Raw genomic sequence first — 22,705 nt, 5'->3', positions numbered from 1 at the left:
CCACAAAAAGAGAGTCGCACATCTTGCTGTTAATTGAACCGCTAGGTGTTTGACTTTCTTTACAATTTGCATGTTCATTATTCTTGTAAATTCTCTTTTGTTTGTCTGTAAAGTTTTTAAACAATATTTTCATTTTTTTCTTTATTTATTTTCAAACCTGCAACTGCCCCATATTCTTCTATCTTTGTGATTCATTTAGGTCCTGTTTCCTGTGGGTCTTCTAAAATAAACACCAAGTCATCGGCAAATGCCTGCAACTTGTATTCCTCCTTCTTAATTCTCATACCTTTTATTTCATTATCTTGTCTGACATTTCTGCTAATACCTCTAATGTCAGTATAAATAACAGTGGGGATAAGGGACATCTTATCTTGTGCCTTTTGTTATGTTGAAATTCTCGGTCATGTCACCATTCATAATCACCTTTGCTGTTTGTCTATGGTATAGTGTTTTAATCATGTTGGTCTTTCCACAGTCCATATTTTAATTGTACAAACATAAACTGCCAACTCAAATTATCAAACTCTTTCTGTGTGTCCAGAAAAATCATATCCATCTGCTTTCCTGAATGTGTCTTATAATATTCCAGTGTGTTCAGAATCATCCGCATGTTAATTTTGATTTGCCTCTTAGGTAGGAAGCCATTCTACTTTGTGTGTATGAAATCATTTAAAAATCTTTTCAGTCTTTCTGCAATTATTGAGGCATAGATTTTGTGATCTACATTTAACAATGATATTGGTCTGTAATTTTTTATTTGTAATAAATTGGAATCTTCTTTATGTATCAATGTTATAATTCTGTCTATCCATGTTTTAGGGATCTTTGCTTCCAACAATACTTCATTGCAGATTTCAAGCATGGATGGACCTAAGATCTCTTGTAAGTATTTATAAAATTCTGCCAGTAGGCCATCCAGTCCTGGTGTCTTGTTTTTTTGCCTCTTAATTGCTTCCGTTAACTCCATCATTGTAATTCTTTCGTTCAACATTGTTTTCACTTTGTCCAGCACTTTGGGTAGGTTGACTTCTTCCATATATTGTTTAATTTTATCTTCTAGTATGTTTTCTTTGCTATACAGTTTTTCATAAAATTCTTTTATTTATTTTTTCTTGTCTTCATTTTTGTGTCGAATTGTACCCGTCTCGTCTTGTAAATTGATTGAAATTGATACAAATTTCTTTTCTTTCTCCTTTTTGGGTCTGAATGACAACCACCTTCCCGGCTTATTTGCATTTTCAAAGAGGTTTTGTTTAGCTGCTTTGATTTTTTTGTGCCAGTTCCTCTTTCTCTAAAATATTTAATTCATGCTTTACTAGTTCTATTTGATTTTTACCATTTCTTTTTTGCGGGTCTCTCTGTAGTTCTGATTCTATTCTTTTATATTCTTCTTCTAATTCCTTTCATCTTTTCTTCTTATTATTTTTCCTTCCTATATAGGAGATCACTAATCCCCTGAAATATGCCTTGGCAGTATCCCATACATTTTGCAGGGACATTTCTCCATTTTTATTCTCTTTGAAAAAGAATTCAATTTCCTTCTCCATTTTCTTTATAAACTCTTTATCTTCCAATGCTGACTGCTTTAATGTCCATCTTGGTTTTGTTGTTTGACCTTTCCATTTTACTTTTATTGGGTTATGGTCTGCCCAGATACTTGACTCCACATCTTGTATATTCTCTTGCAATTCTGGTGACATCCATGTCATGTCAATTCTTGACCATGATTTATTCATATTTGAATAAAAAGTATATTGCTTTTTCTCTGGTTGTAATTCCCTCCAAGAATCTTTAATTCCTAGTTCCTCCATCATTTTAAAAAAGGTCTTTGGTAAAGTTCTCCTAGCTTTTTTATTTGTTTTGCTATTTTTATAGCCTAATTTTGCATCAACAACTGTGTTAAAAGTCTCCCACAAAACAGATGTTATCATATTTTATTTCTGTAATTTTTTTGTGTAATTTTTCATAAAAAGCTTCTTGGTAAGTATTTGGTGCATATATATTACTGTTAATAATGTCCATTTATGCCTTTCCTCTTTCCTGTCAATGCGAAAAATTAAAAATGAAGACCATTCTTAGTAACCAAACAGTTGACATTCCTGAGAAAGTCGACATTATCCTGAAGGGGCGGACAGTTACTGTCAAAGGCCCCAGAGGAACTTTGAAAAGGGATTTCAACCACATCAATGTGGAATTCTCTCTTTTGGGGAAAAAATGCAAGAAGCTGCATGTTGACAAATGGTGGGGTAACAGAAAGGAGCTGGCAACTGTTCGCACAATTTGCAGTCATGTGCAAAACATGATCAAGGGGGTTACCTTGGGCTTTCGTTATAAGATGAGGTCTGTGTACGCCCACTTCCCCATCAACATCATTATTCAAGAAAATGGCTCCCTGATCGAGATCCGTAACTTCCTTGGGGAGAAATACAGTATGTCTCTGAGAAGGGAACAGCACAACAAGCTGATGAATAAAACCCGATAGTCCTGAAATGGCAATCTGGGGACATTACACATCTTGTAGCTGGAAGTTTTCTATTTGAACTGAAGAGTCTCAGATTATTTTGAGAAAATAAAACCATAATCTTTCAATAAAAAAAAATGTCCATTTATAATTCAATATTACTTCCACTATCAAAATTCTTCCCTCTTCGTCTTTATCAATTTGTTTTGATTCTATGGATTCTTTGATGTAGAGGGCCACCCCTCTTTTTTTCTGCTGTGCCAATGTGAAAACCCATTTTAGGGTTTTCCAATAGTTTATATAGTGGTCCTTTTTTATATGTACTTCCTGGAGACAAATCAAATCTAAGTTCAATTTTTTTAGTTTATTTATTTTATTTTATTTTTATTTTATTTCAAATTTATATACTGCACCTTCTCCCAAGGGACTCAGGGCGGTGTACAGCCAGATAAAAACATACAATACAAACAGTAAGAACAATTAAAAGAATATATATTAATTTGGCCCCAGTTTAAAATGACAAACCAATTAAAAATTTAAAATTTAAAAATATGTTAAGCCAGCCCGGCTTGATGAAAAAAGGAAGTTTTAAGGGCACGGCGGAAGGCACCAAGGTCTTGGATTCTCCTTATCTCAGGGGGCAGCTGGTTTCATAGGGTAGGTGCTCCCACAGAGAAGGCCCTCCCCCTGGGGGTCACCAGCCTACATTGTTTGGCTGATGGCACCCCGAGGAGGCCCTCTCTGTGGGAGCGCACGGGACGATGGGAGGTTGTCGGTAGCAGCAGGCAGTCTCGAAGATAACTAGGTCCTATGCCATGGAGCGCTTTAAAGGTGGTAACCAACACCTTGAAGCGCACCCGGAAGACCACTGGGAGCCAGTGCAACTCGCGCAGGAGCGGTGTTATGTGGGAGCGCCATGCAGCTCCCATAATTACCCATGTGGCCGCATTCTGGACCAGTTGGAGCCTCCAGGTGCTCTTCAAGGGGAGCCCTGTGTAGAGAGCGTTGCAGTAGTCCAGGCGAGAGGTGACGAGGGCATGAGTGACTGTGCACATGGAATCCCGATCAAGAAAGGGTCGCAACTGGCGAATCAGGTGAACCTGACAAAAGGTCCCCCTGGCTACAGCCATCAGATGTTCCTCCAAGGACAGCTGCGTATCTAGGAGGACTCCCAGATTGTGTGCCCTCTCAGAGGGGGCCAAAGACTCGCTCCCAATAGTCAGCGATGGAGTCAGCTGACTATATCGGGATGCCGGGAACCACAGCCACTCAGTCTTGGAAGGGGTGAGCTTGAGCCTGTTCCTCCCCATCCAGATCCGCACAGCCTCCAGGCACTGAGACATCACTTCAAGGGCATTGTTGGGGTGGCCTGGGGTGGAGATGTACAGCTGGGTGTCGTCAGCGTACTGGTGGTACTTCACCCCAAAGCCACGGATGATCTCACCCAGCGGCTTCACATAAATGGTGAACAAAAGGGGCGAGAGGACCGACCCCTGAGGCACTCCACAGATGAGAGGCCTCGAGGTTGACCTCTGCCCCCCTGCCAACACAAACTGCGACCGGTCAGAGAGAAAGGAGGAGAACCACCATAACACGGTGCCCCCCATCCCCAACTCTTCCAACCGGTGCAGCATGATACCATGATCGATGGTATCAAAAGCCGCTGAGAGGTCTAACAGGGCTAGAACAGAGGAGCAACCCCTGTCCCGAGCCCTCCAGAGATTATCTACCAACGCGACCAATGCCGTTTCCGTGCTGTGCCCAGGCCTGAAACCCGACTGGAACGGATCTAGATAATTCGATTCATTCAGGTACTGAGGCAGTTGTCGTGCAATCACACTCTCAACAACCTTCGCCATGAAGAGAAGGTTGGAGACAGGACGGTAGTTGGCCAATACTGCAGGGTCCAGGGAGGGCTTCTTGAGGAGAGGCCTCACCACAGCCTCTTTCAAGGCTGTGGGGAAGTAACCCTCACTCAACGAAGCATTAATAATTCCCTGGAGCCAGCCTCGTGTAACCTCCTGGGAAGCCAGTACTAACCAGGAGGGACACGGATCCAGTAAACATGTGGCCGCACTAAGTCTCCCCAAAATCCTGTCCATGTCATCAGGGGTCACAGAGTCAAACTCTTCCCAGATAACGTTCTCAAGACTATTCCTCACCACCCTGCCTGAATCTACCCAGTCAGAGTCCAAATTCCCCTGGATCTGAGCGATTTTGTCATACAGATATTGTCCGAAATCCTCAGCCCTGTCTTCCAGGGGGTCCTCCCGCGGTTGAAGCAGGGAGCGGGTCACCCTGAACAGGGCAGCCGGACGATTCTCTGATGACGCAATAAGAGCGGAAAAGTAATTAAACTTTGCCGCTTTTATCGCCACTATGTAGGTCTTAATATGTGACCTTACTAGTGTTCGGTCAGATTCGGCGAGACTGGCCCTCCAACCGCTCTCCAGGCGTCTTTTCCGGCGCTTCATCTCCCTCAGCTCCTCGGTAAACCAAGGAGCTGCGAGGGATCGGCACCGGGTCAGAGGCCGCAGAGGCACGACTCGATCCAAGGCGCCACCAGCCGCCCGATCCCAGGCAGCCACCAGGTCCTCGGCTGAGTCATGTGCCAGATCCTCAGGAGGTGGCCCAAGCTCCATCTGGAACCTCTCAGGATCCATCAGGCGCCTGGGGCGGACCCATCTTATTGGCTCCGCCTCCCTGCGGCGGGATGTAGTGGTTCGAAGGTCCAGGCGAAGGAGTGAGTGATCTGACCATGACAAGGGTTCCATGTTTATATCCCCTATAACAAGACCACTCAACCACTGGCCAGAGACAAAAATCAAGTCCAGAGTGTGACCCCCCCCTGTGGGGGGAGTGAACTAGCTGGATCAGGTCCATGGCCATCATGGAAGCCATGAACTCCCGAGCCATCTCGGACGTTTCACCAATGGACGGCAAATTGAAATCACCCATGACCATAAACCTGGATGTATCAACTGCCACCATGGCTATCACATCGAGGAGCTTGGGCAGGGCCGTTGCCACGCGGCAGGGAGTCAGGTACACAAGCAACAAGCCCTTCTGAACCCCATGACCCCATCTCACAAAGAGGGATTCACATCCGGCAATCTGTGGCACAGTGGTCTCCCTCGCACCAAGACCTTCGTTAATAATAACCGCCACCCCCCGCCCCTCCCCTGGGCCCTTGGCTGATGGAATGCTCTGAAGCCTGGTGGGCACATCTCAACCAGGGGAACCCCTCCCTCCAGGCCCAACCAGGTCTCCGTAATACCCACCAAGTCCGCTCCCCCCTCCTGTATAAGATCGTTGATGAGGGGGGTCTTATTTACCACGGACCTGGCGTTGCACAGCATCAGCCAAAGGCCCAGATCCTGAGTATCCGAGCCACCTAGTATCCAAGAGGAGCCTTGGAGACCAGGGTGCGCAATAGCTCTCAAACAGCGAGTGCGCTCCCCCGACACGTGATATGGTCTCCTGCTCCCGCCATATCTGCCCTTCCCATCCACCATGCTAATGGTCCATCCCTCATTGGTATAGCCCTCCATCCCCTCCCCAATCCCTCGTCCAGCACCCTCCAAACCGTTGCCCCGTGCCGGGCTCAGCTCCGACCTTAGTGGATTTCCCCCCCCCAAATCCCCTTTGGTCGTTCTCTCAGTTCCCCTTAAAAGATTGTTAACCCCCCCTCCCTGAACCCTTTAAAATCTTATTTAAAAACTTCCCCAAAAAACCCCACAAGCCTTTCCTTGCGCCATGCCATCTCTCAGGATTCCAAAATCCGTCATCGAGATAGGCCCTCGATAAAGTGGAGGGCCAAATCTGTGAGAGGGGGAAATCTCACAGGGCAAGGAGTTCAGACACTGAATACATCAAATCGTTAGGGGTGAGAAAAGTCCATGGTCGGGAGACCACCATGATGTTATAGTACAGGGGAAAAAGTTCCAGTCCATGGCACAGGCAACTGAGCTCCATTACCCTCTCACAGCAATGGAGAGGGAGATATATGCCATTCCGACCCCCGGAAGTTTCTTGGCCAACCGTACTCTTACAAAGGCCAACCAATAAAACTTTGATGGACAACGGGAGTGAAGGCAGCCATACACCGACTCCCACCGGCCTCGAGTCCATAGATCCAGTTCCCCATATGGGTTAGGAGAAGTCAGAAAGCCCAATCCTCCAGCTCATGAGCAGGATTTAGTTCGAAATTTAGTTCAGGAGAAATCTTGCAAAGGCAGGAGATTCAGAGATGGCTTGATGGAAATGGGGGAAAGTAGGAACAGCTCAGCAGGCCAGGATAGGTTGGGTAGTTATAACCATAATAAAGCCAACAAGGTCTCAACTCGGTAGAAAAAGGAGGGAGGGGAGGGGGGAAGTATGGGCAGCAAGTACCAATAGCCATTTTCCAGCCCCCTCAATCTCTCACAGCTTCCAATTGATGAAACAATTGAAAAATATTTTCCTTTTCATTGCCGAATTCAATCCGTTAACATTGACTGACTTTGAAGTAGTTTCTTCTCCCATCTTTTAACTTGTAGATCGGTCTAGCAGTTTTAGTGGTTCTTATTTCTCTTTGTTCTTTTGCTCTAGCTTCTTCCTGTTGTGCTCTTTCCCTTTTAACTGTAATCAGTGGTGGGTTGCTACTGGTTCTCCCCGGTTCGCAAGAACTGGTAGTGGAAATTTTGAATAGTTCAGAGAACTGGTAAATACCTTTGCCTGGCCCCGCCCCCAATCAATTCACTGCCTCCCGACTCCCAGCTGATCAGCTCGACGGAAAAAATCAGGGCTCACTTGACAAAGAAGAGAGAGAGAGAGGAAAAAAAGACACTGTTGCTTTAAATTGAGAAGCCAAGAAGCCTCCCAACTGATCGGCTAGAAAACTTCTCAGCCAGGAGATCACTTGGCAAAGAGGAAGGGGAAAAAAAAAGATGCTGTCGCTTTAAATTGACAAGCCAGGAAGCAGCTGCTGGAAGGAAGTTTTTACTTGCAGAAGGGAAGTGACATTCAGCAGTTTGTTTCTGGATCAGCTGAACAACAAACTGGATAAGAGGAGGGATTCGTATATAGTTCTATGTTTTTGAAGTTTTGGGGTTTGTGCAACATGGGCTTTGTGTTTCTAAAAAGATTTGGACGATTTCCATTGTGAAATATCCTGTCTTGAATGAGTGTTCTGCCTGCTTGTAAATGGAGCCGAACTTCCAGCTTCCATTTTCTATTATCTCTAAGCACCGGTAGCTGTTTTCTTCTTACAAAGTTTCCTTTATGCAGCTGGCAGGAATGAGGAATGAGTATCAGGCAGGCTCCTTGTTAGCAGCTTGATTTTTCCTTGCTTTTCTTATGAATAATTGTGAGATATAAGAATTATTCCTGTAAAAGCATAACCTGAGTTACGCCATTTTAAGTGCCTTATTTTACCTTGTATAACCTGATTATATAATTAGACAAAAAGTACATAATAAGGATTTTCTGAAATGATTACCTTGAAGGAAATATGTATCATGCAGTTGTTTTGACAGAAGCTGATGTTCTGGGAAAAGTACTGAAATGAGATTGTTTTGAGGTTTGTCTGTTCTAGGAAAAGGGAAGTACGCAATTGATGTTTTTGAGGGGTATTTCTGTTCGGAATTGGGGAATTTCCAGGGTGGATCATGTACTACATATGTTATATAAGATCTGAAACTGATTCCCAAGGGATTTTATTGATGTGTATTCTGATGTATCCTGAAGACTATAAAACCTGTGTAATTTGTTTTATTTTCGTCTTTCCTCTCCTCCAGAGAGAAAGGCCCTTTGCAAAGTGAATAAAAAACTCTGTCCTATGATTATTTTAGTCTCTGTATCCTCTTTAAAAGATAATGGGGTTTTCCTGTTTTTCACAATTGGTGCCCGAAGGGACCTGAAAACTTTCTGTCTGGAAAGGTGTTCCCTGATAAGTGCGCACTCACTGATTTCAGTGGAATGGGGTTATTTCCTTTCCAGCCGGAATTGCTTTTCTATGTACCCTGAGGCAGAGACGTGAAAGCATGGACAGAGAGGAACGTTCCTGAAGACTACGGTGCACTAGGAGTGAGTATATGTTTTCTTTTTGGTGGTTTGGATTTGTGTATGTGTGGCCTGTATGATTTGTGTGTATAATTAGTATAATACAGGCTAGGGAAAGTATGGGGCCTTTACTAGGGAAAAGTGCTGCTGAGAGTGAAATACCCTCCATCCCCCATATCTCCATTAGGGAAATTGTTAACACAGTGGTCAGAGGATTGGTTGAAAGCTTATACAAAAGTATTAGATAAGGTGACTATGATTAATTATTGTAAAAAGGTTTGGCTGACGTTTGTGTTGATACAGCCTAATTATAGGTGGAGTAAGTTTGGGGAGTCAGACCCATATTGGATCAATGCTTTGAAGAAAGTTTTGGTGAAAAAGGAAGTTGAAAGCTCAATTGTTATATGTTGAACCTCAGTTCCATGTTCAGTAGTTTGACCCTTCTCCCCCGAGAAATTTTAGAGTTTTGTATGGGAAGGAAGAAGAAGAGGAAGGGTGGGATCCTGTAGCTTATGCTACATGCCCACCTCCCCCTCCTTCGTATAATCCAAGTGGAGCTGAATCTGTGGGTGGAATTGATGTTACTGCTGGGAGCAGAAAGGAAGAGACTTCGGCAGGGCAGTAATATAGGCAGCTGGAGAAGGAGTTGGATGAACTATGAAACAGAATCCATCCACTTCTCCTCATGTTACACGTTCACAAACTAAAGAAAAGTTTCCTTTAAGAGGAATGCCGAATGGTATTGCAACTTTTGTGAATGTGTCTTTGACATCTTCTGATCTGGGAGATTATAAAAGCAACATGCCGTCTTTCTAGGCGGATCTGATCAAGTTGTCTGAGTCATTGGATTTGTTCCTGGGACCCAATCTGTATACTTTTACAGAGTTACAGCATATATTGGGTTATTTGTTCTCCCCTGAGGAGAGGTCACAAATTTGAAAGGCAGCTATGGCTTTTTGGGATAAAACCCAAGTGGGGGCTGCTCAGCCCGTTGCTGCCGATGTTAAGTCTCCATTAGTTGATCCTGGTTGGAATAATAATAATTTAGCCGATCGGGAGCAAATGGAGCGAGTTAAGACAGCTGTACCTCAAGGTAGAAACTTTAACAAAAGTCTTTGAGGTGGAACAGTTGTGGGAGGAAACACCATCTGTGTTTCTGGAACATATTAAGGACAATTTAAATAAGTACTCTGGTCTTTCTCCTGAAACGCCGGCTTATGAGTCCTTAATGAAAATGAAATTTGTGACGAAATCATGGCCAGACATACAGAAACTTGAAGATTGGGCTACTACTGATATTGCTGCTCTGTTGAAAGAAGCTCAAAAGGTCTATGTGAATAGGGACGAGGCCAAGACTAGAAGAGAAAAAGAAAAAAAAGTCAAATGATGGTGTCTGTGTTGAAACAGACAGGAGAGAGAAAGGAGTTAGGTGGACGAGGAAAAGGCTTTGTGAAACTTCTGTTGCAATGCGGCGACAGCGTCCTGGAATTGGGAGAGGATTACTCCAGTGGAAAAAAGCCTAGTGTTGGTGGATTGGAAAGCAAAAAGTGCTTTGTGTGTGTAAAGGAGACGCATTTTGCTAGAGCTTGTCCTGAGAAGAGGGGATCTCAAAGAGTGGAATAGCACCTCTATACCCTTATGGGAGAAGAGGATGATTAGTGGGTCCAGAAGAGGAAGATCATGTGTTTCTAATAGATACGGGTGCGACTAGAACCTCTATTTGTAAATTGCCTAGAGAAGTGCATCCCACAAGTGTAACTATTAAGATAAGGGATGTTCCCTTGAGGGAAGAATTACTTACTGGTAGAAGGTAAAGATGGACTTTTGGTCTGGCTAGCTAGGAAGTTACCTGTTAGTTAGTCTGTATAGACTTGTGGTTTAGACTTGTGACTTTAGATTAAGCTTTGCATTTCTTTGAAGCTTGTGGAAATAGTTTAGCTAATTTGTGACAGAGATGTGGTGTGATTCCTCCGAAGTGGGGAGAGTTGAGTATTTATTGATACTTTATTGATTTATTGATAGTTAATTCCAAACTAAGTTGTTTGGAAGAAAGGTTTGAAGACTTGAAGAAAGTAATAATATAGTGATGCTCCAGTGTTATGTTTGCCTGGTTTAAGGAAAAAATTTCCACTTGTCTGTAGCAGTGGAAGATGGTATAGCCAAAGGAGTGTTGGTTCGTATGTGGGCTGGGAAGATGAGAAACTAAAAGGTGGTGCACAAATGCTAGGTTTTTAAAATTGTCTCAAGAGAGTTTGGTTCTCTTGACCAATAGGAATTTAAATTTAATTGAATTCCTGTCAGGAGAGAGAGATGGGATGATATGGAATGAAATTGTGTGGTTATGAATTAATGGGTTTTCTCGGGTTGAGAATGGGATGAGACTGAATGGTTATGCAGTTGTGAATGGAGACACTACTGAGATATTGGAAGCTGGAAAGTTACCGTCTGAATGGTCAGCGCAGACATGTGAGGTTTTTTGCTTTATTGTAAGCATTGCACATATTAACTAATGAGGTAGGGAATATTCATGCTGATTTAAAATATGCTTATTATACAAATAGTGGATGAAGGGGTGTATAAGTGAATGGGAAACGGATGACTAAAGATGGGGTGCAAATTCTTAATAAAGCTGTGATGTGGAATGTGATTGAACGAGTGCATGAGGGAACCTATTGGGGAGTGCAAGCACTCATTGATTTTATTAAACATATATGCATATATATGTGTAGGGGTATGTATACAATAGCTATACAAATGGTACGGAAATGAATACATTGTGTATGTGAACACATGTAGAGATTTGACCATTTGGCCTTTTCAATGAATCCAAGTAGATTACATTGAAATGCCGGTGGTGTGACCATTGACATATGTGATAATAATAGTGGATTGTTTTACTGAATGGTTTGAAGCCTTTCTTTGTGTAAAGGAAGGTGCTCAGATGATTGTTAAATCATATTGGAGCGAATAATACCCAAATATGCATTGATTGATCTTATTGATAGTGATAGGGGTACACATTTCATTGTCCAGGTGATAGAGGTTATGGAACAATTAGGAATTGATTGGCAACTACATTTATTATACACGCCAAGTTCTACAGGGCATTGTGAATGTGCTAATCGGACAAGTAAATCTATGTTACAAAAATTAATGTTAGAGCTTCAACTACCTTGGACGAAGTGTTTGCCTTTAGCTCTATTAAGAATAAGAACTAGTCCTAGGAAAGATCTGGGGATATCTACGTATGAAATGATGTTTGGATTGCCATATGCGGTGAAAGTTGAGATGCCTAGGAGAGAATTGAAAGATGTTTTTTCTGAAAATATATATATACAGGGACTGTCCCAGTGTTTTTCTCATTTAAGGTCAAAAGGACAGAATCCACCTCTTGATTTCCAAGCACATGAATACAAAAGTGGAGACTGGGTCCGATAAAAGCCATTACTGAAAAGAAGTTGCAGCTGGTGTGGGAAGGACCGTTTCAAGTGTTGCTAACTACTGAATCGGCTGTGCGGACTAAGGAACAGGCTGGGTGCATTATTCTAGAGTGAAAGGACTGGTGGCTTTGCCTTATGGATGGACAGTTGCTATGAAACCTGCAAACCCTCTTAAATTGACTTTTCGTCAACAAACCTTAGACGATTGAGGACCAACGGATGGAAGAAGAGATTTGTATTTGGCTAGGAGTGGTAATAACTTTTGTTGTGTTTCTGATTGTATTGAGGAAAGATATTATTGATTGATGTAAATCTATGCTTTGGTATCCAGTGGATGTAAGTTCCCCTCGATTGGTTGACGAATTGGAGGTAAGATAATAATCTTTTATCTCTTTGGGGGAGCTAGTTCACTAGGAATAATGGGGTTTCTTGTGGTAGCGTTTGTTATCCTACAGGTGCGGATAGGAATGGGGATTTTGGCTGTGTTGCCTAGTTACCCTATAACATGGTAGCAGCTATGTTTCCATACTGAACTCGAGCACCGTTATTCTCTTATAGAAACACCACTAACCCTAATAGACACCACGGAAGAAGCTGAGATATGTATTAAGTCATCTTTTGGAGATGGTGTGTGCCAAGTGCAACCATACATATGAGATAGAGATGACATTGATCTTTCAAATAGAATGGAATTTTTATATAAGCAATGCACTGAGCTATATGGTAATTATACACCTTCATACAAGAAGTTTCGGATTTTAGAGGAAGGGTTATACAAGCTCCCTCCAAGTTAATGTTTTTATGTGGTAACATGGCATTGCCCACATTACCTATTGTATGGAGAGGCGTTTCTATACTGTTACAGGATATTCATAATTTACAGGAATAAACTGGTAAAGAGGAGAATTGGGGATTGTGAGAGATATAAGAATTATCCCCTTAAAAGCATAACCTGAGTTACGCCATTTTAAGTGCCTTATTTTACCTTGTATAACCTGATTATATAATTAGACAAAAAGTACATAATAAGGATTTTCTGAAATGATTACCTTGAAGGAAATATGTATCATGCAGTTGTTTTGACGGAAGCTGATGTTCTGGGAAAAGTACTGAAATGAGATTGTTTTGAGGTTTGTCTGTTCTAGGAAAAGGGAAGTACGCAATTGATGTTTTTGAGGGGTATTTCTGTTCGGAATTGGGGAATTTCCAGGGTGGATCATGTACTACATATGTTATATAAGATCTGAAACTGATTCCCAAGGGACTTTATTGACGTGTATTCTGATGTATCCTGAAGACTATAAAACCTGTGTAATTTGTTTTATTTTCGTCTTTCCTCTCCTCCAGAGAGAAAGGCCCTTTGCAAAGTGAATAAAAAACTCTGTCCTATGATTATTTTAGTCTCTGTATCCTCTTTAAAAGATAATGGGGTTTTCCTGTTTTTCACAGTATACGCAGCAAGTGCCAATAGCCATTTTCCAGCCCCCTCAATCTCTCACAGCTTCCAATTGATGAAACAATTGAAAAATATTTTTCTTTTCATTGCCGAATTCAATCCGTTAACATTGACTGACTTTGAAGTAGTTTCTTCTCCCATCTTTTAACTTGTAGATCGGTCTAGCAGTTTTAGTGGTTCTTATTTTTCTTTGTTCTTTTGCTCTAGCTTCTTCCTGTTGTGCTCTTTCCCTTTTAACTGTAATCAGTGGTGGGTTGCTACTGGTTCTCCCCGGTTCGCAAGAACTGGTAGTGGAAATTTTGAATAGTTCAGAGAACTGGTAAATACCTTTGCCTGGCCCCGCCCCCAATCAATTCACTGCCTCCCGACTCCCAGCTGATCAGCTCGACGGAAAAAATCAGGGCTCACTTGACAAAGAAGAGAGAGAGAGAGGAAAAAAAGACACAGTTGCTTTAAATTGAGAAGCCAAGAAGCCTCCCAACTGATCGGCTAGAAAACTTCTCAGCCAGGAGATCACTTGGCAAAGAGGAAGGGAAAAAAAAAAGATGCTGTCGCTTTAAATTGACAAGCCAAGAAGCAGCTGCTGGAAGGAAGTTTTTACTTGCAGAAGGGAAGTGACATTCAGCAGTTTGTTTCTGGATCAGCTGAACAACAAACTGGATAAGAGGAGGGATTCGTATATAGTTCTATGTTTTTGAAGTTTTGGGGTTTGTGCAACATGGGCTTTGTGTTTCTAAAAAGATTTGGACGATTTCCATTGTGAAATATCCTGTCTTGAATGAGTGTTCTGCCTGCTTGTAAATGGAGCCAAACTTCCAGCTTCCACTTTCGATTATCTCTAAGCACCGGTAGCTGTTTTCTTCTTACAAAGTTTCCTTTATGCAGCTGGCAGGAATGAGGAATGAGTATCAGGCAGGCTCCTTGTTAGCAGCTTGATTTTTCCTTGCTTTTCTTATGAATAATATTGAAATGAAGAGGGGGAAATGAAGAGGGGGGAGTTTGATTCCTTCCCAGAGCAGGTTAGTGGAGTGGGGAGGGAATGGGGATTTTGAAGTAACCTTCCCCTGGAGTGGTGAGGGAATGGGGATTTTGCAGTATTCTTCCCGTCATGCCTGCCACGCCCATCAAGCCACACCCACTGCATAAGTCCATCTTAATATGCTATTCCTGGTATGTGATGTTTTGTATACATACAGAGAAAGCAGCACTCTTGTAATCTTTGACTTTTAGGCTTGCTGTCAAACATCAGCCGTAATACTAATGACTGTTTTGAACAATATGCAGGTTGTATTACACGAATGGTTATTTTATACATGAAATTATGACTGAAATATTTCTGCACCTATATTGGTTCACACTGTCAGGAAGTTTCTCCTTAGTTTTAGGTTGCTTCTCTCTGTGTTCAGTTTCCATCCATTGCTTCTTGTTTTGCCTTCTGGTGCTTTGGAAAATACATTGCCCCCCCTTCTTTCTGGCAGCCCCTTAAAAGCATGTTTCCTATCACACTCTTGGGCAAAGCATGTGAGCCATTTCCTCCTTTCAGTGGTCCATGAAAGTGTATCTATAGTATATAGATAATAAAGTCGAAAAAACGCGAACAACATTTTTACAGAACTATAGATACATTGAGGCTGGGTGTGACAAGGAATGACTGGGAGGGGAGGGGCCAGGTGAGGCACCCCTTGATGTGAGTGACATTGAGTTGGCCACGCTTACCCAGTCACATTACCATCAAGCCACACCCATGATCACATGATCAAGCCACGCCCACAAAATAAGCCACGCCCACAGAACCAGTAATAAAAAATTTAGAACCCACCCCTGGCTGTAATGGTTCCTCTTTGACCAATACTTCTTGGCTCTTATCATCTATTTTCTCTCTCTTCTCCTTCTCTTCCTCCATTCCAAAGTGTTGTTCATCGAATTCAATCGCCTTGAATCTAACCTATATCTTTCTTCATGCTAAGTCACCAATAGACCTTCAGGTATCACCTAAAATGTACATCATATTTGATCAATTTTCTTGCCAAAAATTGATATTCTCTTCTTATGTCACGCACTCTTCTCTGTATCCGTTATTTCTTTTTCTTTATACACCATTGGCTTTCCTTTAGCTTTTTGAAGTATTTCCATTCTAGTGTTCATATGCCAACGCAATGCAGGCCTTCAGCCATTGTCTGATTGAGGGGGGCCAGACCTTCTTGCTCGTGGACCTGGGTTGAAAGAAGACAAATAGGGACTCCATTCTCTGGAACCCGGCCGTATATTTAATGTACTTACGAAGCGCCCTGTGGACATCCAGCTTATGCCAGCACTCAGATGCCTGACAGAAGTCAGGCAAAACCACTTCCTGCACTCTGTGGAACCAAGTGTTAACTTTTGGAACAAATGTCAGGTCCAGGCAAAGAATGATCCTGTCAGGATGAAAAATGCACAAATCTGGATGGACCGAAAGAGCCGCCAGCTCCGATATCCTGCGTGCTGACATGATCGCCATCAAAAAAGCTACCTTGAAGGTCAGCAGTCTGATGCTGATAGATGCCAAGGGTTCAAACGGGGAAGCCATCAGCGTCTGCAAAACTACAGGAAGGATAATGATGGACAGGTGGCAGCCGGAGGTTGGCGACCCTTTTCAAAAAAAAACAGCACGCGGGGATGCCAGGAGAGCAAAATTGACCCTTTGCCAGGTAGCACAGTTGCCAAGGCTGCCACCTGCCTGTGAAGAGTGCTAGCCGAGAGCCGTTTATCGAGACCCCTCTGTAAAAAGTCTAACATGTGAGGGACAGATGCCGATGTGGGAATCAGCTTCTCCCTTTGGCACCAGTGACAAAAGAAAGTCCAGGTGGCATCGTAAATCCAATTTATAGATGCCCGGCGAGATGCCAGCATAGTGTCAATCACCTTGTTCAGTATCTCCCTCTCAAGTGCCAGACGGCCAACTGAAGCCACTGGGTGTCTGGATGTTGCACCGCCCCCTGGCTGAGGGAGATCCGATGAGGAGGAATCCACCAAGGACGTGTGATGGAGAGCATCACTAGATCCGCAAACCATGGACGTTGCGGCCAGTGCAGTGCCACGAGAAACACTTCTGCCCCCTCCTCCAAGATTTTCCTGATTACCCTCGGAATGAGGGGTATTGGAGGGAAGGCATAAAACAGGCTGGCTGGCCATGGACAGCGAAGGGGGTTGGTGTCCTCTGCTGCCGGCATCCAGAACTGAGAGAAAAATCTCAAAAGTGGAGTGTTCCATGGGCTGGCGAATAAATCCACAACTGGCATGCCAAAGAGCGTCGTCATGTGATGGAAGAGATCCGGGTGAAGTTGCCATTCTGACTGGTCTATGGTCGTCCTGCTCAACCAGTCTGCCTGAGTGTTAGCAACCCTGGAAATGTGCTCCACATGCAAAGAAAGAAGGTTCTTCTCCTCTCACGAACACAACTTCACCGCTTCGCGCATGAGGGCCCTGGAGCGAGTCCCACCCTGTCGATTGACATGCGCTTTGGATGTAACATTGTGGTCAGCAGAAGCACATGCTGGCCTACCAATGAGGCCTGAAAATGATGGAGTATCAAGCGTGCCACTCTCAACTCCAGCAACTGATGTTGTTGAGAGCTCCTCCTGTGACCATCGGCCTTGAGCTACTTGAGCCTCTAGATGACACCCCCCCCCCATCCAAACAAGCTGGCGTCTGAAGTCACAACTCACCTGGCAGGTTCTCTGAAGAGGCAGCCCTTCTCTAAGACCCCTGACATCCACCAGTCCAGGGACTGGAGAATCCTGGTGGGAACCCTGATCCTGTTGCCTGTATTGCAGCGCTGGGCAAAAGAAGCCATTGAAGAGCCCTTATATGGAAGCAGGTCCAAGGGATGATAGCCAGGCAAGAAATCATCTTCCCCAACAACTGGGAAAGGAGAAGCAAGGGCACCCTTCTCAAGGCTCTAACCTGGGACACCAAGATCCTTATGCTGTCTCTGTGGTCCTGCGAAAGGAAAACTTCAGATGTCAGTGTATTGATGACTGCCTCTAAATGATTAATGCTGGTGGCCAGTGACAATTGGCATTTCTCCCAATTAATGGAAAAACCATGAGCCTGGAGGGTCACTATGAGGTTGCGCCATGGATGATGACTGGATTAAAATATCATCCAGGTAGCATTGAAGCCTGATCAGCTGCACCTGCAGATGGGCAGCCATAACATCAAGGATTTTAGTAAAGGTCCTAGGGACCGAGGAAAGGCCAAAGGAAAGTGCCCTATATTGCCAATGGCCTCCCGCATATGAAAAGCGGAGGAAACGCCTGTGCAACAGCCAAATTGGCAGGTGGATGTAAGCCTCTTTAAGGTCAATGGAAGTCAAAAAATCCTCTTGTCTTATGCAAGCTAAGATAGACTGGAGGGATTGAATCTTAAACTTCTGGTACTTAACATGCAAATTGAGATCTTTCAAATTTAATATGGCCCTCTGTCCCCCAGAGCTCTTGGGAACCAGAAAAAGGATTGAATAAAATTCGCAACCCCTCTGGTCTATGGGCACCTGTTCTATGGCCCTGATATCCAACAAATGCTGGATCTCAGCCTCCATAAGACCTCGTTTGACTGCATCCCTGGAAACTGGACATTGTACAAACTGGCTTGGTGGAGTGGAACAAAACTCTAAAGTGAGCCCGAGCCTCACTGTCTGCACGGCCCAAGCATCAGTAGTGGTAGCCTGCTATTGGTCGACAAAATGGCCACCAATGGGAGTCACTGAAGGGACATTACTTGGAACGGTGGTAAGGCTGGTTACTGGCTCCCCAAAAGGGACGCCTAGATTGAGGCTGTCTAGCTCTGTCCCAAAAGGATGACCTGTCTTGGGACCTGTCCAAGCTCTGGAAAGAGAACCTCTGGTAGGGTGGGGGGGTTGAACCCTGCCCCCTGAGTCCAAAAGGAATGGATCTCCTCTCAGCCCTTCTGTAGGTGGATGGGAGAACCTTCCGCTTATTCTTTATTTTCCACCAGGATAGGATCAAGTACATCCCCAAAAAGGTTACCACCTTTGAACAGGGCCAAAGCCAACCGCCATTTCGACTTCATATCAGCTTGCCACTGGCGAAGCCATAAAAGTCGGCAGGATGTCACATTGGATGCCAGTGACTAATGCGGCGTCAACAGAAGGAATCTGCAACAGATCTTTCAGCTCCTGTTCAGCTGTATACAACTTCCTGTCCATCCCACTGGGAGCAGGAATTGGACCAGGCTGAGACCACTGTCTTTGGATGACATCCTTAAAAAACTTTGGGGAGGGAGTCACTTCCTGAGTTGTAACTGGCTCAGTAAAGAAGTCTGTGAGTGGATCTCGAGGTCCCAAAGGATCCCCTGCCACCTCCCTAGTCACTCCCATATTGGCTGTGGCCTTAGCCTTCATTAACAAGGTCCTGAACAAGTGAGGCTTAAACAAACCCGAATATATAGGTGTGTCTTGGGAGCCTCCTTCGTTGTGACTCCGACCCCCGAGCCTGTCTTATCAGAGGGAGAAGACTCTGAAGGTGAAGGAGAGGAGTTGGCCAGGCCTCCCTCTCCAGGACCCTTCTCTCTGGCAATGCCTCAGGTGTCTCCCAAGGGAGAAGAGATTGGCCAGGAGCCAGGTATCTCAGAGCAGTCGCTATCGGACAGTGATGGAGATAAGTCTTGGCTGGATCCATGACAGCATCGGAGAGACAAGCGCACGTGTCAACTTGCAAAGCTTTCAAGTTGCCATGAGCAGGAGGGAGGGAGAACTGAAGTGAATTCCATACATTTTTTTCTGACCGTAATCAGAAGGAGGGTGTTAGGTTTCACAGCCAGCCAAAATGGTTAATTGGAGAATGTGATTTATGACATGGCCAGAGAGGAGGGGAGAGACAGGGTCATAGCCCCGGTCCCCAAGGCTCCACTCGGACACTAGGTGGCTTAGATACTCAGGATCTGGGCCTTCGGCTGATGCTGTGCAACGCCAGGTCCGTGATAAATAAGGTCCCCCTCATTCATGATCTTATTCAAGAGGGTGGAGCGGACCTGGCGGGTATTACGGAGACCTGGTTGGGCCCGGAGGGCGGCGTCCCTCTGGTCGAAATGTGCCATCAGCCGAGGGCCCAGGGGAGGGGCGGGGGGTGGCGGTTATTATTAACGAGGATCTGGGTCCAAGGGAGACCACTGTGTCTCAGATAGCCAGATGTGAGTCCCTCCTTGTGAGGTGAGGTCATGGGGTTCAGATGGGCTTGTTGCTTACATACCTGGCTCCCTGCCACGTGGCAACAGCCCTACCTGAGCTACTCGACGTGATAGCCACGGTGGCAGTAGATACACCCAGGCTTTTAGTCATGGGTGATTTCAACTTGCCATCCGCTGGTGAAACGTCTGAGGTGGCTCGGGAGTTCATGGCTTCCATGACGGCCATGGACCTGACCCAGTTAGTTCATGGCCCTACTCACAGGGGAGGTCACACTCTGGACCTGATTTTTGTCTCTGGCCAGTGGTTGAGTGGTCTTGTTATTGGGGATATAGACATGGAACCCTTGTCATGGACAGACCACTCACTCCTTCGCCTGGATCTTCGAACCGCTGCCCCCCGCCGCAGGGAGGCGGATCCAATTATATGGATCTGCCCCAGGCGCCTGATGGATCCTGAGAGGTTCCAGATGGAGCTTGGGCCATTTCCTGAGGTTCTAGCACATGACTCGGCCGAGGACCTGGTAGCCGCCTGGGATCGGGCAGCTGGTGGGGCCTTGAACCGAGTTGTGCCTTTGCGGCCTCTGACCCAGTGCCGATCCCGTGCGGCTCCTTGGTTCACTGAGGAGCTGAGGGAAATGAAGCACCGGAAAAGACACCTGGAGAGCGGTTGGAGGGCCAGTCTCGCTGAATCTGATCTAACACGGGTAAGGTCGCATATTAAGGCCTACCTAGTGGCGATAAAGACGGCAAAGTTTAATTACTTTTCCGCCTCTATTGCATCATCAGGGAATCGTCCGGCCGCCCTGTTTAGGGTGACCCGCTCCCTGCTCCATCCGGGAGTGCGGGAGGATCCCTTGGAAGGCAGGGCGGAGGATTTTGGACAATACCTGTATGACAAAATCGCTCAGATCCGGGGGGATTTGGACTCTAACTGGGTAGATCAGGGCAGAGTGACGAGGAATAGTCTTGAGAATGTTATCTGGGAGGAGTTTGACGCTGTGACTCCCGATGATGTGGACAGGATTTTGGGGAGACTTAGTGCGGCCACATGTTTACTGGACTCGTGTCCCTCCTGGTTGGTACTGGCTTCCCGGGAGGTTACACGAGGCTGGCTCCAGGGTGTTATCAACGCTTCGCTGAGTGAGGGCCACTTCCCCGCTGCCTTGAAAGAGGCGGTGGTGAGGCCTCTCCTCAAGAAGCCGTCCCTGGATCTGGCAATATTGGCCAACTACCGTCCTGTCTCCAACCTTCGCTTCATGGCGAAGGTTGTTGAGAGTGTGGTCGCGCGACAGTTCCCACAATTCCTGGAGGAAACATCTTATCTAGATCCGTTCCAGTCGGGTTTCAGGTCTGGGCACAGCACGGAAACAGTATTGGTCACGTTGGTTGATGATCTCTGGAAGGCTCGGGACAGGGGCTGCTCCTCTGTTCTGGTCCTGTTAGATCTCTCAGCGGCTTTTGATACCATCGACCATGGTATCATGCTGCACCGGCTGGAAGAGTTGGGAGTGGGAGGCACCGTGATGCGGTGGTTCTCCTCCTTTCTCTCTGACCGGTCGCTGTTTGTGTTGGCAGGGGGGCAGAGGTCGACCTCAAGGCCTCTAATCTGTGGAGTGCCACAGGGATCAGTCCTCTTGCCCCTTCTGTTCAACATTTATGTAAAGCCGCTGGGCGAGGTCATCCGTGGCTTCGGGGTGAAATACCACCAGTACGATGATGACACCCAGCTGTACATCTCCACCCCAATGATGCCCTTGAAGTGATGTCCCAGTGCCTGGAGGCCGTGCGGATCTGGATGGGGAGGAACAGGCTCAAGCTCAATTCTTCCAAGACTGAGTGGCTGTGGCTCCCGGCATCCCGATATAGTCAGTTGACTCCATCACTGACTATTGGGGGCGAGTCTTTGGCCCCCACAGAAAGGGCTCGCAATCTGGGAGTCCTCCTGGATATGCAGCTGTCCTTGGGGGAACATCTGATGGCTGTAGCCAGGGGGACCTTTTGTCAGGTTCGCCTGATTCGCCAGTTGCGGCCCTTTCTTGATCGGGATTCCCTGTGCACAGTCACTCATGCCGTCGTCACCTCTTGCCTTGACTACTGCAACGCTCTCTACATGGGGCTCCCCTTGAAGAGCACCCAGAGGCTCCAACTGGTCCAGAATGCAGCAGCACGGGTAGTGATGGGAGCAGCATGGCGCTCCCATGTAACACCGCTCCTGCGCGAGCTGCACTGGCTCCCAGTGGTCTTCCGCATGTGCTTCAAGGTGTTGGTTATCACCTTTAAAGCGCTCCATGGCATCGGGCCTAGCTATCTTCGAGACCGCCTGCTGCTACCGACGACCTCCCATCGTCCCGTGCGCTCCCACAGAGAGGGCCTCCTCAGGGTGACATCAGCCAATCAATGTAGGCTGGTGACTCCCAGGGGGAGGGCCTTCTCTGTGGGGGCACCTTCCCTCTGGAATCAGTTGCCCCCAGAGATAAGGAGAATCCAAGACCTTAGTGCCTTCCGCCGTGCCCTTAAAACCCACTTTTTCCAGCAAGCCGGGCTGGCTTAAGAAGAAATTTTAAATGTTTTAATTGGTTTGTATTTTTAATTTTGGGCCAAATTTATATATATTTTAATTGTTTTTAATATTTGTATTTCATGTTTTTTAATTCTGGCTGCACACCGCCCTGAGTCCTCAGGGAGAAGGGCAGTATATAAATTTAAAAATAAAAAATAAAAATAAATAAAATAAAATAGGGGAACGTAAATCTACGTGGGATCAGTCCTAACTGCATCCGAGTAATGCCGGAATGTTGCTCCTAATAAATGACTATATTTCCTTTGAAGTTTGGATCATGGCTCATGAATTAATTAGGGCATCTTTTGGAAACTTGACAGCACGCAGCAGAAAAGGAGACGTGCCAGAGATTAGGCTGAGTCACTGGACCACACCCCACAGGGGATAAAAGGGGGTGTGGTGGCCATTCAGGCTCTGTGACGGACAAAACTAAACAACTAGCGAGTCGCATTGTATCTCTAAAACTATGTTATCTGCCTGCCTTGGATTTAATACGGACTGGACTTGACAATTCTTTGACTTTGTGTATTTGTGTTGGTTTATCTGACGGAGGAGGAACA

The 22,705-nt window shown here is 45.4% G+C and overlaps 1 protein-coding gene and 1 pseudogene across 2 annotated transcripts in view; one reads left to right on the top strand and one right to left on the bottom strand.

Annotated features, from left to right (window-relative positions):
• LZTS1 (leucine zipper tumor suppressor 1) overlaps positions 1–22,705 on the bottom strand; it is a 102,405-nt gene that overhangs the window by 24,268 nt on the left and 55,432 nt on the right. The gene's annotated exons all lie outside the window — the stretch shown is intronic.
• LOC132712387 (large ribosomal subunit protein uL6 pseudogene) lies at positions 2,063–2,482 on the top strand (annotated as a pseudogene).

Source organism: Pantherophis guttatus, chromosome 9 (genome assembly GCF_059756535.1).
Source record: "Pantherophis guttatus breed Tessera chromosome 9, ASM5975653v1, whole genome shotgun sequence".
NCBI lineage: Eukaryota > Metazoa > Chordata > Lepidosauria > Squamata > Colubridae > Pantherophis > Pantherophis guttatus.
The sequence above is the reverse complement of the archived record's forward strand: the minus strand, read 5'-3'. Positions and strand labels throughout refer to the sequence as shown.